At 46.7% G+C, this 18487-nt stretch overlaps 1 protein-coding gene across 1 annotated transcript in view; it reads right to left on the bottom strand.

Moving 5' to 3' along the window:
* The window catches only part of ASIC2 (acid sensing ion channel subunit 2), a 999936-nt gene that overhangs the window by 409234 nt on the left and 572215 nt on the right, over positions 1 to 18487 (bottom strand). The gene's annotated exons all lie outside the window — the stretch shown is intronic.

The following is an 18487-nucleotide window of genomic DNA, read 5'->3' as shown; positions in this document are numbered from 1 at the left end:
AAGTAATAGATGCCACCACCACCATGTTATATCCTAACAAGACTCCAAAAGTAATAGATGCAGCCACCACCATGTTATAGCCAGACAAGACTCCAAAAGTAATAGATCCCACCCCCATCATGTTATATCCTAACAAGACTCCAAAAGTAATAGATGCCACCACCACCATGTTATAGCCTGACATGACTGCAAAACGAATAGATCCTACCACCACCATGTTATATCCTAACAAGACTCCAAAAGTAATAGATGCCACCACCACCATGTTATAGCCTGACAAGACTCCAAAACTAATAGATCCCACCACCACCATGTTACAGCCTGACATGACTCCAAAACGAATAGATCCCACCACCATGTTATATCCTAACAAGACTCCAAAAGTAATAGATGCCACCACCACCATGTTATAGCCTGACAAGACTCCAAAACTAATAGATCCCACCACCACCATGTTATATGCTAACAAGACTCCAAAAGTAATAGATGTCACCACCACCACCATGTTATATCCTGACAAGACTCCGAAAGTAATAGATCCCATTACCACCACCATGTTATATCCTGACAAGACTCCAAAGGTAATAGACCCCACATAGCACCATCTTCACATTCCATTTATAGTACTGAGTGGTTTGGGGGCACAAGTATAATGTTACATCTTATCTCTGCACATCATATATTGTTGACCCTAAGGAGAAACTTTCTATTTTACATGAGGCTTTAACTAATCCCATTTTCTGATAACGTAGAGCAGGAAGTCTCAGGATAGACAGTTAGTTGTCAGCAGACAGAAGATGACAGAAAATGAAAATCAATGCCAGATTCAAGAAAACAGCAAAATTTACACCAGTAAAAAATGTGACATATTTATGGTAAGTGTGAGGTCCTCTTTAAAGCATCCATAGATCAACATTTAAAGGGAATCTGTCAGAAGCTTTTTTCTTTGTAATCTGAGGACAGCATGAGGTAGGGTTTAAAACACAGAAATCAGTGAGGTGTCACTTATTAGGCTGTGCACTGTGGTTTACGTACAGTGAAGGTTTTATCACAAGGACATTATCATTGCTGTGACTAGCTGTCACGTGAGCACTCGTCCGACCACGCCCTCTCCTTTGAGAAGCAGCTCACTGTCTATAGACAATGTACATACAGAGCCTGGTGTGGGCGGGGTTAGCTTTCTTAGCTCTGCTGACTGCTACATCTAAGAACCCTGACTGTGTTAGAACCGCTGCACCCAGTAACCTAAGTAATACATCATTAGATTCAGGATCTCTTTTCTTACATCAGGCTGCTCTCAGACGAGGTAGAAAAAAACCTACTGACAGATTCTCTATAATCATTTACCAATATAAATAATTTTGTGCAAAATGTACAATGCATAGTTTCCATGAAATATACTCTAGCTCCGGCTGCCTCCTTCCTGCACATACTAAACAACTTCTTCAATTTGTTGCACTACAAGTACCAGTTTATGGGCTGGTTTGAGACTTGTAGTTCATCAGCAACTATAGTGGGACCGCAACGCTCATAATAGTACTGCAGTTATGATAAATAAGAAGTGAAAAGCCGCCGTTTGATTTTAGCACTTCATAAATCAACACAGCCATGAGATTTTTATGATGAGAATGCATATAAAGCAGACAGACAGTAGCCCCTGAAGAATAAAAATTTGACATATTGCACAGGGAGGGATGCTAGACTCGCTGCTAAACAGAATCACTATTTGGGGAAGACCTGTATTTCTCACTATTTCCCTCTGGTCAACTGTGGTGCTCGTGTGTGATGCGTAGAGAGCAGCTTCGCATACAAATGTGTGATACCGTGCGGAATGTGGACTCCTAGCGTAGGCGTGTGTCGTTGCTCCTCCCGGTGGTCAGACGTAGATGTGCAGCTATATTTTAAAGTCAGCAATAGCATCATGACTATCATAAAAGAGAAATAAAATTGGAGAGAGTCCTATAGAAAATCTCCTATCAAGTTTATAGGTGCTCTGTAAAATATACCACATAGTGTTAATCATTCACAAGGTCATTCAAAAGCCATTTTATTTTCAGATCCAACACAAGGTATAATAAATGATACTGAGATCATCACTTCTGTTATTTCCTTTTTTTTCACACTAGACCAGTGGTCTCTAGTTTGTGACTTTTCCAGCTGTCGGAGATCTACAACTCCCAGCAGGTAAGGCAAATTCCAAACCACCTTTAAGAATATGTAGGTAATACTTTGCAAGAAAGTCTCCAGACAAATCTCCAAAGTAGAGTAAACAGGTTGGCTTTTCTGTGTAGCCGTCCCTAGCGATGTTAGATAATGATTATGAAAGCACTGCCCTTTAAATGCCAGGACTTCAGCACTAAGCAAACCACGTTCAATTGTGACCTGTGCTAGCAACAAGGAGGTGACCAAAATCAATGGCTATAGTTTTGGTCTTTGCTAAAGTACCCCACTTAAATTAAAGGGATTATCTGGAATTTTAAGAAAGTTGCCTAAAAACAGAAAATGTTATAAAACTGATAAAAAAGAGACTTACCCATGAATTAAGTCCTCTGCAGCTCCAACAGCGCCACTTCATTGGTCCCTGCTGGTACTGCAGTGAACAGCGCCACTTCATTGGTCCCTGCTGGTACTGCAGTGAAGATGGATATCATTCATGTAACTGTTGCAGCCAATCACTGACCAATCGTAGACATGTGAGTAATGGACATGATATCATCACTGCAGGACTGTTGGGGAGCAGTAGCCCTGGATTTACCAAATGAGTATTTTTTTAAATTCTATTTTCTGCTCCTAGGTAACTTTCTTAAAATGTTGAACAAATGCTTTAGAAACAGTGGAGCGAAGAATATAGTAAAAATGGCCCATGGAAATAGAAATATATGAAAATCGTCATGAGTTGCTGATTGATGTAGTCATAAATCAGCTTAGTAGAGGGATAAGTGTTAAAGTTGAGAGCTGAGGATAAAGATTCTCTAGACCCTGATCCAGAGGCCACTTTGATAATCTGGGGTCACCTAACCAGAGCCCTGTGAATCTCCTCCTAACTGGTGGCATCCCCAGCTCCTTTTTGGATTAGTAGGCTATGTGTGATTTATCATTGAGGTGTGAGGCATTCATGACATACTATCAGAAGAGGAGCCTGGGATGCGGGCAGGTAAGAGGAGATTTGCAGGATTCTGGTCCAGCAGCCATGGTCTACTGACGTGGCCACTGGACCAAGGTCCTGCAAGTTTTTTTGTTTAAAGAGAACAATTGATAGATGCTGCCCATTCCATGTTCGGACAGGCGTGTCCTTGGCAGCCTCTCCTCACCTGCTGCCCTGGATTGACAGTCACTGGCATAAGGCAGAGAGAAGCTGCTGGGACTGAGCAGCACAGAAGACTTGTTGGAAGCTGCCAAGGACCCACCTGTCCGATCATGGATTGGACAAAATGTATCAGCTGTTCCCTTTAAGCAAAAAGATTTGCAGGACCCTGGTCGGGCGGCCAAGTTGGTAGACCATGGCTGCCACAACAGAACTCTGAGAATCTCTTCCCAACTACCCGCGTCCCTGGCTCATCTTCTGATTAGAAATCTCAGTGTGAAGTCATGAGTGCCTCAATGATGATGTCACACCGGGCCTAGTAATCCAAAGAAAAACTGGGGATGCCGGCAGTTAGGAGGATTCACAGGGCTCTGATAAGGCTATGCCAGATTTTTAAAGTATATTTTTTGCCGCACTGTTTCAGAGTCAACATATCTGGCTGACATCATAGACAAAATGCCTGATACATGCTGACCATCAATCAATGTCACACTGTCTCGGCGTTCAGGAGGTCAGGAGCCTATGCTGACCCTACACTGAGGCCCTGCCTAATCCCTCTACCTGGAGGTACTGTTGATGGTACAGAGGTCCAGGCCGCCAGCGTAAACCTACCTCCTGAGAATCCCTGAACCTCAGTAATCTAGTCCTGAGAAGGACCCCGATCACAACAATTGGGGACAGGACCGTATATGCCAAACACAGTGCAAGACGAACGAGACAGTACAAGGGGCAAACCAAAAACCACCTTGCATACAAAAAACTTACACCACTACAACGGAGGGAGCACCAACGGGTAAGGGGATAAAGAATAAAGCGAGGAAGGGAAAAAACCACACCGAGTACACTTCGCTCCTAACTCCACAATACCACGTATCACTCTGATAGTCTGCATGAAAAGCTTTCACCGACAACTACCCTATCAGAACGGCAGGTATTAGAAGGAGTCCCAATACTGCAGAATTAACTCCAGCTGGGCGAGACTGGTGTTAGAACTCTCCTGTTAGGTTTTTTTTAGTTTGCTGGTCACATGACCATTTTTGCCTATTTAATCCGGCTCCGCCCTCCTGGTCTTGCTGGACTTCATTGTATTTACTACTCTTGAGCTAGCTTGGTGCTCTGTTGCCGTTCTCTGTTAGTTTTGCTAGGTCTTCTGACCTCTATGCTTTTTGTTGTGTGTTTGTCTTTGACTGCTACTATTTCTGCTAGGAGGTGTCCAACTTATCCCAGTCCCTAGTTCTTGTAGGGATCCCTCCCTCACATCTATAGGTCTTCGTTCAGACTAGCCGAGGACTTTAGCGGGTCTGATCGCAGGATCAGGTTCCCCGTTACATCGTAGGGATCTAGTTTAGTTCTATTGTAGGGACAGTTCTCCTGTCTTTCCTTAGTCCCTGTAGCAGATCATAACAGTAAGTCCAGCCCTAAAAGAAAAAAAAAAAATTTTCTCTAAGGAAAGACCTCCAGTTTTCCATCATGGTCTCGGTTCAAGATTTGGCTCAACGCTTGCAGGGACTCTCTCAGGAGGTGGCCAAGCTCCAACAACATGTGAGTAGCTGTTCTGGAGCCCATTTTGTGGAACCAAAGGTACGTCTGCCTGATTTATTTTTTGACGAACAACAAGATTTTTTTTCTTTTAAAAATGCTTGTTTATTGTATTTTCGTTTGAGACCCGGATCCTCTGGTGATGAATCACAGCGCATAGGGTTCATAATGTCACTTTTGCGCAAAGATCCTCAGGGATGGGCCTTCTCTCTCCAACCTAGTGATCCGTGCTTTAGACCAGTGGATAGTTTTTTTTCTGCTTTGGGTTTGTTGTATGATGATCCTGATCGTGTCTCATCTGCTGAGTCTGAATTGAGACGTTTGAGGCAGGGATCAGGTAATGTGGAAAAATATTGTTCTCACTTCCGTCGGTGGTCTGCCCAGGTGGGGTGGAACGATTCAGCTTTGAAAAGCTTGTTTCTTGCAGGGCTAGGTGAAAGGGTTAAGGATTTACTGATTGCTTATCCCACACCTGGAAACTTGCAGGAGGCAATGCAATTAGCTATACGGGTGGACAGGAGACTGCGTGCAAGGGTTAATGAGAGCAAATCCTCTGCTATGTCAGCTCCGAGTCTTGAGAGGGTCTGTGCTGACAATGGAGAGCCGATGGAGATTGGGGCGATGACACCCCGCTCTCAGGAAAAAGATCGCAGGCTTTCTGAAGGCTTGTGCTTCTATTGCGGAAATTCTGGTCATTTTATTAAGAACTGTGTGCTTCGTTTGAAGAAAGAAAAAAAAATGGTCAGTTATGCCCGTATTGCCTGTTTATATTCTAAGGGAGTATTCCTATCTGCCACTACTGCTGCTCAGGATGAATTAATTGAATTTCGGGTATTTGTGGATTGTGGTTCTACTCTGAATGTGATTGATGGGGGATTCTTGGAAAAACTTAGATTAGAACCTAAAACTTTGTCATCCCCTATTGCTGTGGTTTCTGTTGATGGCTCTCCCTTGAAGAGTGTTACTCATAAGGTCTGTGAATTTCCCCTCACTATTAATGGTATTCACCAAGAAAATTTGGATTTGGTGGTATTGGATAATTTGCCTTCTCCAGTAATATTGGGGTTACCCTGGTTAAAATTGCACAATCCTGTACTGGATTGGTCTACCAATGAAATTAAGTCCTGGAGCCCTAAGTGTTATGACAAGTGTTGTAACGGACGTATTGCTGCTGTGGATAAAGGGGAATTACCTGTACCTATTCAGGATTTTTGGAGAGTTTTTTCTGAGGAGGAGTCACAAATTTTGCCTCCCCATAGAGACTATGATTGTACCATTGAATTTGTCCCTGGAGCGACTCTTCCTAAAAGTCGTTTATTTAATCTTACTATTCCTGAGAGAAAGGCTTTGGAGGAATACATACAGACAAGCTTGGCCGCCGGTCACATTAGGCCTTCCAAGTCTCCTGTGGCTGTTGGATTTTTTTTTGTAAAAAAAAAAGATGGCGGTTTACGTCCTTGTCTGGACTTTCGTGAGATTAATAAAATTACTGTACGCAATCCTTACCCACTGCCATTGATTCCTGATTTATTTAACCAGTTAGTGGGGGCCAAGTGGTTCTCTAAAATTGATCTCCGGGGGGCATACAATTTGTTGCACAATCAAGAGGGATGGTCTGAGTTTCTGCCACTTGCTGAATTTGCTCTTAACAACCATACATCCTCTTCTGCTGGGTGTTCGCCTTTTTTTTGTTGTTCTGGGAGACATCCGTCTTTTGGGTCATTCTCCAAATTGGTTTCGGCTGTGCCTAAGGAGGAGAGTTTTTCCGGTGATTTGGAGAGAGTTTGGACGGATGTGCGTGGTAATCTTCAGGAGGCTAACAAAAAATCTAAGAGGTACTTTGATAGGAAACAGCAAGAGGTTTTGTTTGCTGTTGGTGACATGGTTTGGTTGTCCTCTAAGAATCTGCGAGGATTCCTTCTAAAAAATTGGGTCCCAAGTTCGTAGGGCCCTTTAAGGTGCTTCAGATAGTTAACCAATCTGCTGTTAGGTTGGAGGTTCCTACGTCCTGGAAGATTAACCCGGTGTTTCATGTTTCTCTGTTGAAAAAAGCTGATGTGTCTGATGGTGACGCTTCTGCCACTGTTCCTCCGGTGGTGGAGGACGGGGAATATGAAATTTCCCGCATCCTAAGTAGAGATGAGCGGTGTTCGACTAGAACTGTTCGCCAATCTCAAATTCGAGCTGTTTTGGGCGGTGTTCGACGAACCCGAACGATTTGCAAAAAATTCGGCTGTTCGAGGTTATGTTCGATAACTGTTCGTGCACCAAAAGCTTGTCCTTCATGTCTGGCGCTATTTAGAGCACCAATCATGCAGGGATTGTCTGCCACTCATTGTAATGCCACAGCCATGGTGGTTGTGGCATTACAGTGATTGCCCAAATCGATGGGAACAGTGCCAACAGTGAAACATGAAAAGCCGGCAATTCAGCAGCGGCATACACCGGTACCCGACAATTTAGAACCGAAAGAATAGAGCTTCACACATAGATTAGATAGATAGAAACAAGTCAGCCACATATATATGAAGTACAGTGACAGTGTTGCTTACTGTACTTGTCATTTAGTGTAAAAGATTTATCAAAAAAAATAATAGTGTTTTCATGCACCGTCTCTTTAAAAAAGCCGGCCGGCAATTCAGCAGCGGTACCCGACAATTTGGAATAGAAAGAATAGAGAATCACACATAGATTAGATAGATAGAAACATGTCAGTCACATATATATGAAGTACAGTGACAGTGTTGCTTACTGTACTTGTCATTTAGTGTAAAGGATTTATTTAAAAAAATAATAGTGTTTTCATGCACTGTCTCTTTAAATAATCCGGCCGGCATTTCAGCATCTGTACCCGACAATTTAGAATAGAAGGAATAGAGCATCACACATAGATTAGATAGATAGAAACATGTCAGTCACATATATAAGAAGTACAGTGATAGTGTTGATTACTGTACTTGTCATTTAGTGTTAAAATAAAGGATTTATTTAAAAAAAAATTGGCGTGGGGTTCTCCGTAATTTTAGGCTCTAGCGGAGGTTAAGCAGACGGCTGGGGCAGATGTTTGAAGCCTGGGAAGGGGGTAATACCCACGGAGCTTCCCAGGCTACTAATATCAGCCCCCAGCGGAATACCTAGCCTTTACTAGCTATTAAAATGGGGGACCCCCCCAAAAAAATGACGTGGGGTCCCCCCTATTTTAATAGCTAGCAAAGGCTAGGCAGACAGCTGGGGGCTGATATTAATAGCCCAGGAAGGGTGCCATGAATAATGGCCCCATCCCAGGCTAGAAACACCAGCCGTCAGCCGCCCCAGAAATGGCGCATCCATAGGATGCGCCAATTCTGGCACTTAGCCTCGCTCTTCCCACTGCCCTGTAGCGGTGGCAGTGGGGTAATAGGGCTGGGGTTGATGTCAGCTTATAATGCCAGCTGACATCAAGCCCAGGTTAGTAATGGAGAGGCGTCTATAAGACACCCCCATTACTAACCCCATAGTCAAAGTAAAAAGAAAACACAAACACCCAGAATAAAGTCCTTTAATTGAAATAAAGACACAATCCTTTATTGTTCTAAATTAAACCATACTTACCACCACGCCCATTCCAGCTGAAGCCAACGATCTCCTGCAATAAAAGTAAAATAATAAAGCAACCTCATCCTTACCTTTCCATGGTTCCCAGGACAGCTTCAGCTCTGCTACATCGAGATGACAGGCTGGACCGCAGCAGAACGCTGCCATCCAGCCTGTCGTCCCGCGGACACTGAGAAGCGCAGGCATGCTTGCGCTCCTCAGTGTCTCGCTGTGACGGCATCCAGATGAGCCGACAATGAACTCGGCTCACCTCATGCACGTCACTGACAGCGTGGGAGAATTCTCCTGCACTCAGCGCTTCAGCGTGAGAATTCTTCCACGCTGTCAGTGACGTACATGAGGTGAGCTGAGTTCATTGGACATGACCTCTGCTCATCTGGATGCCATCACAGCCAGACACTGAGGAGCGCAAGCAAGCCTGCGCTTCTCAGTGTCTGCGGGATGACAGGCTGGATGGCAGCGTTCTCCTGCAGTCCAGCCTGTCATCTCGATGTAGCAGAGCTGAAGCTGTCCTGGGAACCATGGAAAGGTAAGGATGAGGTTGCTTTATTATTTTACTTTTATTGCAGGAGAACGTTGGCTTCAGCTGGAATGGGCGTGACGGTAAGTATGGTTTAATTTAGAACAATAAAGAATTGTGTGTTTATTTCAATTAAAGGACTTTTTTCTGGGTGTTGTGTTTTTTTTTAAATACTTTACTAGAAATTCATAGTGGTCATGTCTAATATTGGCGTGACCCCATGAATTTCGGGCTTAGGGCCAGCTGATAATGCCAAGCTGGCCCTAACCCCTTTATTACCCAGTGAGCCACCGCACCAGGGCCCTGGATGAGTTGGGTACAGCGCCAGAAGATGGCGCTTCTATGAACGCGCCATTTTCCGGGGTGGCTGCGGACTGCAATTTGCAGCTGGGGGGACCCAGAAAGCTTGGGCCTTCCTGCGCTGCAGATTCCAGCCCCCAGCTGCCTAGTTGTACCTGGCTGGACACAAAAATAGGGCGAAGCCCCACGTATTTTTTTTTAAAATTATTTCATGAAATTCATGAAATAATTAAGAAAAAAAGAGCTTCCCTATATTGTTGTGTCCGGCCAGGTACAAATAGGCAGCTGGTGGTTGGGGGCAGCCCGTTCCTGCCTGCTGTACCTGGCTGGACACAAATATAGTGCGAAGCCCCACGTCAATTTTTTTTTTAATTATTTCATGAAACTAGATGGTGGCCCGATTCTAACGCATCGGGTATTCTAGAATATGTATGCGGCAGACCCGGCGCAATCAGCAGAGCAGTGTTTAAATTTGGCGCCAAAATCGCTGACTGGTCGCGGCCAGCAACCGCGACCAATCGGCAAAGCGGTGTTGAAATTTGGCGACTATATCACTGATTGGTCACGGCCGGCGGTCGCGACTAATCAGCAGAGCGGGGTTTAAATTTTGCGCCAATAATGCTAATAGGTTGTGGTCGCGACCAATCAGCAAAGCGGTGTTTAAATTTGGCGCCAATAATGGTGATTGGTCACGACCTCGACCATTCAGCAGAGAGGTGTTTAAATTTGGCGGCAACAATGTTGATTAGTCGCGGCCGGCGGTCGCGACCAATCAGCAGAGCGGGGTTTAAATCTGGCCCCAATAATGCTGAATGGTCGCAATCGCCGGCCGCGACCAATCAGCAGAGCGGTGTTTAAATTTGGCGTTAAAATCGCTGATTGGTCGCGGAAGGCAACTGTGACCAATCAGCAGAGCGGGGTTTAAATTTGGCGCCAATACTGCTGATTGGTCGCGGCCGGCAACCGTGACCAATCAGCCGAGCAGGGTTTAAATTTGGCGCCAATACTACTGATTGGTCGCGGACGGCGACCGCGATCAATCAGCAGAGCGGTGTTTAAATTTGGCGCCAATAATGCTGATTAGCCGCGGCCGGCATCCGCGACCAATTAGCAGAGCGGGGTTTAAATTTGGCGCCAATCTCGCTGATTGGTCGCGGCTGAAGTCCGCGACCAATCAGCAGAGCGTTGTTTAAATTTGGCGCCAATCTCACTGATTGGACGCGTCTGGCGTCCGCGACCAATCAGCAGAGCGTTGTTTAAATTTGGCGCCAAGCTCGCTGATTGGTCGCGGCCGCTATTTAAATGTGGCGCCCAAATCGGTGATTGGTCGCGGGCAGCGTCCGCGACCAATCAGCAGAGCGGTGTTTAACTTTAGCGCCAAGATCACTGATTGGTCGCGTGCGGAGAGCGCGACCAATCAGCTAATCGTATTGGTGAGGACCGGGGAGAGCCGCTGCCTGGTCGGTTACTTCCGTTGCGGTGATTGGTCGCGGCTGATATTTAAATTTGGCGCCCAAATCGGTGATTGGTCGTGGGCAGCGCCAGCGACCAATCAGCGATTTTTAACACAAATGTCCGGACCTTTGTAACACCATGCGGATACTGTGGGGACATCAGCGGCTAGGGTGTGAAGGGAGGACTGGGGAGCGGCGCTGCGGGTCGGGATACTTCTGCTGCGAGCGCCCGCTCATGTCCCGGGTTCTCGCCGCTGACATCCATGCGGCTAGGGTGTGAAGGGAGGACCGGGGAGCGGCGCTGACATCCAATTGGTCGCGGCCGCTATTTAAATGTGCCGCACAAATCGATGATCACTGATCTTGCCGCCAAAGTTAAACACTACTGTGCTGATTGGTCGCGGACGCTGCCCGCGACCAATCACAGATTTGTGCGCCAAATTTAAATATCGGCCGCGACCAATCACCGATCTTGGATCCACATTTAAACAATGCTGTGCTGATTGGTCGCGGCCGATATTTAAATGTGGCGCCCAAATCGGTGATTGGTCGCGGTCTTGGCGCGCGACCAATCACTGATCTTGCCGCCAAAGTTAAACACTACCGTGCTGATTGGTCGCGGACGCTGCCCGCGACCAATCACCGATTTGTGCGCCAAATTTAAATATCAGCCTCATGCACGTCACTGACAGCGTGGGAAAATTCTCACGCTGAAGCGCTGAGTGCAGGAGAATTCTCCCACGCTGTCAGTGACGTGCATGAGATGCGCCGAGTTCATTGGACATGAACTCGGCTCATCTTTATGCCGTCACAGAGAGACGCTGAGGAGCGGAAGCATTGCTGCGCTTCTCACTGTCTGCGGGATGACAGGCTGGATGGCAGAGTTCTGCTGCGGTCCAGCCTGTCATCTCGATGTAGCAGAGCTGAAGCAGTCGTGGGAACCATGGAAAGGTAAGGATGAGGTTGCTTTATTATTTTTCTTTTATTGCAGGAGATCGTTGGCTTCAGCTGGAATGGGCGTGATGGTAAGTATGGTTTAATTTAGAACATTAAAGAATTGTGTGTTTATTTCAATTAAAGGAGTTTATTCTGGGTGTTTGTGTTTTTTTTTTTTAACTTTGACTATGGGGTTAGTAATGGGGGTGTCTTATAGACGCCTCTCCATTACTAACCTGGGCTTGATGTCAGCTGGCATTATAAGCTGACATCAACCCCAGCCCTATTACCCCCTACCACCGCACCAGGGCAGCGTGGAAGAGCGAGGCTAAGTGCCAGAATTGGCGCATCCTAAGGATGCGCCATTTCTGGGGCGGCTGACGGCTGGTGTTTCTAGCCTGGGAGGGGGCCAATATTCATGGTACCCTTCCTGGGCTATTAATATCAGCCCCCAGCTGTCTGCCTAGCCTTTGCTAGCTATTAAAATAGGGGGGACCCCACGTAATTTTTTTTGGGGGGTCCCCCATTTTAATAGCTAGTAAAGGCTAGGTATTCAGCTGGAGGCTGATATTAGTAGCCTGGGAAGCTCCATGAGTATTACCCCCTTCCCAGGCTTCAAACATCTGCCCCAGCCGTCTGCTTAACCTCCGCTAGAGCCTAAAATTACGGGGACCCCCACGCCAATTTTTTTTTAAATAAATCCTTTATTTTAACACTAAATGACAAGTACAGTAATCAACACTGTCACTGTACTTCATATATATGTGACTGACATGTTTCTATCTATCTAATCTATGTGTGATGCTCTATCTTTCTGTTCTAAATTGTCGGGTACAGATGCTGAATTGCCGGCCGGCTTTTTTAAAGAGACGGTGCATGAAAACACTATTATTTTTTTAAATAAATCCTTTACACTAAATGACAAGTACAGTAACCAACACTGTCACTGTACTTATTATATATGTGATTGGCATGTTTATATCTATCTATGTGTGATGCTCTATTCTTTCTGTTATAAATTGTCGGATACCGCTGCTGAATTGCCGGCCGGCTTTTTTAAAGAGATGGTGCATGAAAACACTATTATTTTTTTAAATAAATCCTTTACACTAAATGACAAGTACAGTAAGCAACACTGTCACTGTACTTCATATATATGTGACTGACATGTTTCTATCTATCTAATCTATGTGTGATGCTCTATTCCTTCTTGTCTAAATTGTCGGGTACCGGTGTATGCCGCTGCTGAATTGCCGGCCGGGTTTTTTAAAGAGAGCGTCTTCTGAGCAGTTTGTCAGCTTTTGGACACCTTTGAATGTGTTTTCTATGTGTTTCTATGTGTTTTTGTTTGCCTGCCATTGGTTTTAACGGTGTTCGACGGTGTTCTAAGGTGTTCGACGAACAGTTCGACGAACAGTTCCTTGAACATCCCGGTGTTCGACGAACCGATCCGAACCCGAACACTACGGGGGTGGCTCAACACTAATCCTAAGTTCTAGACGGTATAGAGGGAGTTTGCAGTATCTCGTCGCTTGGAAGGGTTTCGGACCTGAGGATAACTCATGGGTGAGGGCGGATGATGTTTCTGCTTCCAGACTTGTCAGAGCGTTTCACAGGAGGTTTCCTGGTAAGCCTGGGCCTAGGGGATCCGGAGGATCCTCTTAGAAGAGGGGGTACTGTTAGAACTCTCCTGTTAGGTTTTTTTTTGTTTGCTGGTCACATGACCATTTTTGCCTATTTAATCCGGCTCCACCCTCCTGGTCTTGCTGGACTTCATTGTATTTACTACTCTTGAGCTAGCTTGGTGCTCTGTTGCCGTTCTCTGTTAGTTTTGCTAGGTCTTCTGATCTCTATGCTTTTTGTTGTGTGTTTGTCTTTGACTGCTACTATTTCTGCTAGGAGGTGTCCAACTTATCCCAGTCCCTAGTTCTTGTAGGGATCCCTCCCTCACATCTATAGGTCTTCGTTCAGACTAGACGAGGACTTTAGCGGGTCTGATCGCAGGATCAGGTTCCCCGTTACATCGTAGGGATCTAGTTTAGTTCTATTGTAGGGACAGTTCTCCTGTCTTTCCTTAGTCCCTGTAGCAGATCATAACAGCTGGGCCTCGTCTAGCACAGAGAGAGAGAATTAACTCCCTCCCTGCCGAAAAACACCAAGCACCAAAAACTCAGCTGCGATAAGTCAGGCTGTGTAATCGCGACGATCTTCATGGCGACACACCCGTGACAGTACCCCCCCTTCTACGAGGGGACTCCGGACCCTCAGGGCCAGGTTTATCCGGGTGAGTCGTGTGGAAGGCCCGAATTAATCGGTCTGCGTTAATATCCGACGCAGGAACCCACATCCTCTCCTCAGGACCATACCCCTTCCAATGAACCAGGTACTGAAGGGACCGGCGATTAAAACGTGAATCGATGACCTTCGATACCTGAAACTCCAAGTTACCATTAACCACCACAGGAGGAGGAGGTAAAGGTGACGGTATCACCGGCGCCACATACCTTTTAAGCAAAGATCTGTGGAACACGTTGTGAATTTTAAAAGTAGAGGGGAGGTCAAGACGAAATGTCACCGGATTAATTATAGAGCAGATCCTATACGGCCCGATGAACCTGGGACCCAGTTTCCAGGAGGGAACCTTAAGTTTTATATTCTTGGTAGACAACCATACCCGATCGTTCACACTTAGGTCCGGACCAGACACTCTCTTCCTATCAGCCATACGTTTGTATCGGTTCCCCATAGAACTTAGATTATACAGCAACCCTTTCCATATCGAAGCGAGTGATGACGAAAATCGTTCCTCCTCAGGAACCCCCGAAGAGCCCCCCCTACTGAAAGTACAAAACTTGGGGTGAAAACCATATGCCCCAAAAAACGGGGACTTACCAGTGGACTCACTCCGCCTATTATTAAGAGCAAACTCTGCCAGAGGTAAGAAAGAAGCCCAGTCCTCCTGGTTCTCTGACACAAAACACCGGAGATATGTCTCAAAACTTTGGTTCAGACGTTCTGTCTGACCATTGGTCTGAGGATGAAAAGCCGAAGAAAACGATAAATGCATCCCCCGCCGTGTACAAAATGCCCTCCAGAATTTGGACACAAACTGAGACCCCCGATCAGACACCATATCAGAGGGTACACCGTGAAGCCTTACAATCTCCCCAATGAACACCTGCGCAAGAGTTTTAGCATTAGGAAGAGCAGGAAGAGCGATAAAATGTGCCATCTTGCTGAACCTGTCCACTACAACGAGTATGACCGTTTTACCCGAAGATGGCGGGAGATCCGTAATAAAGTCCATAGACAGATGAGTCCAAGGACGCTCCGGGATCTTCAAAGGTAAGAGAGCCCCAGACGGACGGGTACGTGGGGTCTTAGAGCACGCACAAACCCCACAGGACGCAACAAAAGTTCCCACCTCCCTATGTAAATTAGGCCACCAAAACCGACGCGAAAGGAGATCCACAGTTGCTTTACTCCCTGGGTGTCCTGCCAAAGCTGAGTTATGGTGTGCCTCGATCACCTTTTGTCGCAACTGATCTGGAACAAACAGTCTCCCAGGAGGTCCAACAGGGGCGTCCCCCTGAGCCTCTAATACTTCCTCCTCAAGCTCAGAGAATACTGCCGACACCACCACCCCCTCCTGAAGGATAGGAACTGGGTCATCCGTATTCCCGGCCCCAGGGAAACTACGAGATAAGGCATCCGCCTTTACATTTTTTGATCCAGGACGATATGTGACGACAAAATTAAACCTGGTAAAAAACAATGACCACCTAGCTTGTCTGGGATTCAGACGTTTTGCGGACTCCAGATATAGCAGGTTCTTCTGAACGGTGATGACGGTGACCGGATGGATAGCCCCCTCCAAAAAATGGCGCCACTCCTCAAAAGCTAACTTAATGGCCAAGAGTTCCCTATTGCCGACATCGTAATTCCTCTCAGCGGACGACAATTTTTTAGAGAAAAAAGCGCACGGACGCCATTTACCAGGAGACGAACCTTGTGATAATACTGCCCCTACCCTTACCTCAGAAGCGTCTACCTCTAAAATGAATGGCTGTGACGCATCAGGTTGAATGAGTATGGGTGCCGAGGCAAAACATTTTTTCAAGGAAGAGAAAGCTTGACAAGCCTTGTCAGACCACCTAGAAAAATCCGTCCCTTTTTTTTGTCATGTCTGTGAGAGGTTTAACCATGGACGAGAAATTACGAATGAATTTCCGGTAATAATTAGCAAACCCCAGAAAACGTTGTAGTGCCTTAAGATTCTCTGGCAGATCCCACTCAAGAACTGCCCGCACTTTCCCAGGGTCCATACGAAAACCAGACGCTGACACCAGGAAGCCTAGAAACAGGAGTTCCTGAACGGCGAACACACACTTTTCCCACTTGGCGTACAGTTTATTATCCCGCAAGATCTGTAACACCTGCCTAACATGCTCCTGATGAGACACAAGATCAGGCGAGTAAATTAAGATGTTATCCAGATAAATAACAACAAACTGACCCACCAGGCAGCCAAAAATGTCATTAACAAAGTGTTGGAACACCGCCGGGGCATTAGTCAGACCAAATGGCATGACAAGGTTCTCATAATGTCCCTCCGGAGTGTTAAAAGCCGTCTTCCACTCATCCCCCTCCTTCATCCTAATCAGATTGTACGCCCCCCTGAGATCCAATTTAGAGAACCATTTGGCGCCCACGATCTGATTGAAGAGATCGGGGATAAGTGGGAGCGGATACGGATCTCGGACCGTAATCCGATTAAGTTCACGGAAATCCAGGCAAGGGCGTAAGCCACCATCTTTCTTCTTCACAAAGAAGAACCCCGCGGCCACCGGGGAAGATGAAGGTCTAATATGCCCCTTAGCCAGACTCTCTGAAATATAATCCTTCATGGCCTGCCTCTCCGGACCAGACAAATTATACAACCTAGATTTAGGTAACTTGACCCCAGGAAGCAGTTTTACCGAACAGTCATACACGCGATGAGGAGGTAGTTCCTGACACCCTCTTTCCGAGAACACATCCTCAAAGTCAGCCAGAAATGGGGGTAAGACCCTAGGAGTGACCGTACCGATGACCGCATTCATGCAGTTTTTTTTACAGAATTCACTCCATTGGCTTATCTCTCTAGATTGCCAATTAATAACCGGGTTATGCTTAGTTAACCAAGGAAGGCCCAACACAATAGGAGTGGGAAGACCCTCCAACACGTAACAAGACAACAGTTCTTTATGTATCGCCCCCACCTGAAGATTTATGTTATGCACCGCTTGCGAAAAACTTCCCTGACCGAGAGGCCTGGCGTCGATCGAGAATATGGGGATGGGTTTAGCCAACACACTCAATCGCATACCTTGAACCCGAGCAAACCGAGCGTCCACCAGATTAGCCCCGGCCCCACTATCCAGAAGAACAGATAACCTCTCAGTTCTCGTACCCACCACCACCTCCGCCGGTACAAGAAACTGAGACGAACCTAGGGACGAAATACCTACTCCCAGATTGCCGTCCACCACACAACCTGGGATCAATAGTTTTCCGACGACTCTTTGCTCTGCGAAGGACGGGAAGGACACCCCCCAATAAAATGTCCCTTTCTCCCGCAGAAGAAACACCTTCCTGTCTTGTGGCGCACCGTCGGTCCCCTCCCCCGAAAGGATGTCCCTCCTAACTGCATAGGCTCCTCTGGACTGACCAGGGGAACCTCCATATAAGGGACCCTTGTAGAAGGTGGAGTCATCACGGGGGGTGGAGTTATCCCGCACCTCTCCCGAAGCCGTCTGTCAATGCGAATAGCAAGGGCCATAGCGGCTTCCAACGACGCGGGAGAGTCATACTGTGCCAACATATCCTTTAATTTGTCAGATAAACCTTGACAAAACTGGCTCCGAAGAGCCGGGTCATTCCACTGGGTGTCCGTGGCCCACCTACGGAACTCTGAACAGAATTTCTCCGCTGGACGATCTCCCTGCTGGATCCTACGTAACTTAGATTCAGCAAGGGAGATCCGATCCGGGTCATCATATACAAGACCCAGAGCAGAGAAAAACCCATCCACTGTCCGGAGAGCCGGAGAGCCCAGGGGAAGAGAGAACACCCAAGATTGGGGGTCCCCTTGAAGGAGCGAGATGACTATTCCCACACTTTGTTCTTCACTCCCCGATGACCGAGGCCGCAGCCGAAAGTACAACTTACATGCCTCCCGGAAAACAAAAAACTTGTCCCGCCCCCCCGAGAACCTGTCAGGGAGAGCAACTTTGGGTTCTGATCCGGCTTGCTCCAGGGGATACAAAACCTTGGACTTAACGTCCGCCAGCTCCAAGGACAAACTCTGCAACCGCCGAGCTATATTGGCTACTGGATCCATGGTGGCTGGAGAGAATCTTTTAGTGGGTCGGTGAAAATGTCACAATGTCTCGGCGTTCAGGAGGTCAGGAGCCTATGCTGACCCTACACTGAGGCCCTGCCTAATCCCTCTACCTGGAGGTACTGTTGATGGTACAGAGGTCCAGGCCACCAGCGTAAACCTACCTCCTGAGAATCCCTGAACCTCAGTAATCTAGTCCTGAGAAGGACCCCTATCACAACAATTGGGGACAGGACCGTATATGCCAAACACAGTGCAAGACGAACGAGACAGTACAAGGGGCAAACCAAAAACCACCTTGCATACAAAAAACTTACACCACTACAACGGAGGGAACACCAACGGGTAAGGGGATAAAGAATAAAGCGAGGAAGGGAAAAAACCACACCGAGTACACTTCGCTCCTAACTCCACAATACCACGTATCACTCTGATAGTCTGCATGAAAAGCTTTCACC

The sequence above is a fragment of the Phyllobates terribilis genome, unplaced genomic scaffold, assembly GCF_046119375.1.
Source record: "Phyllobates terribilis strain yellow unplaced genomic scaffold, ASM4611937v1 Scaffold_5__5_contigs__length_657084704, whole genome shotgun sequence".
In the NCBI taxonomy this organism is placed as follows: Eukaryota; Metazoa; Chordata; class Amphibia; order Anura; family Dendrobatidae; genus Phyllobates; species Phyllobates terribilis.
This window is presented reverse-complemented; position numbering and strand designations above follow the sequence as displayed.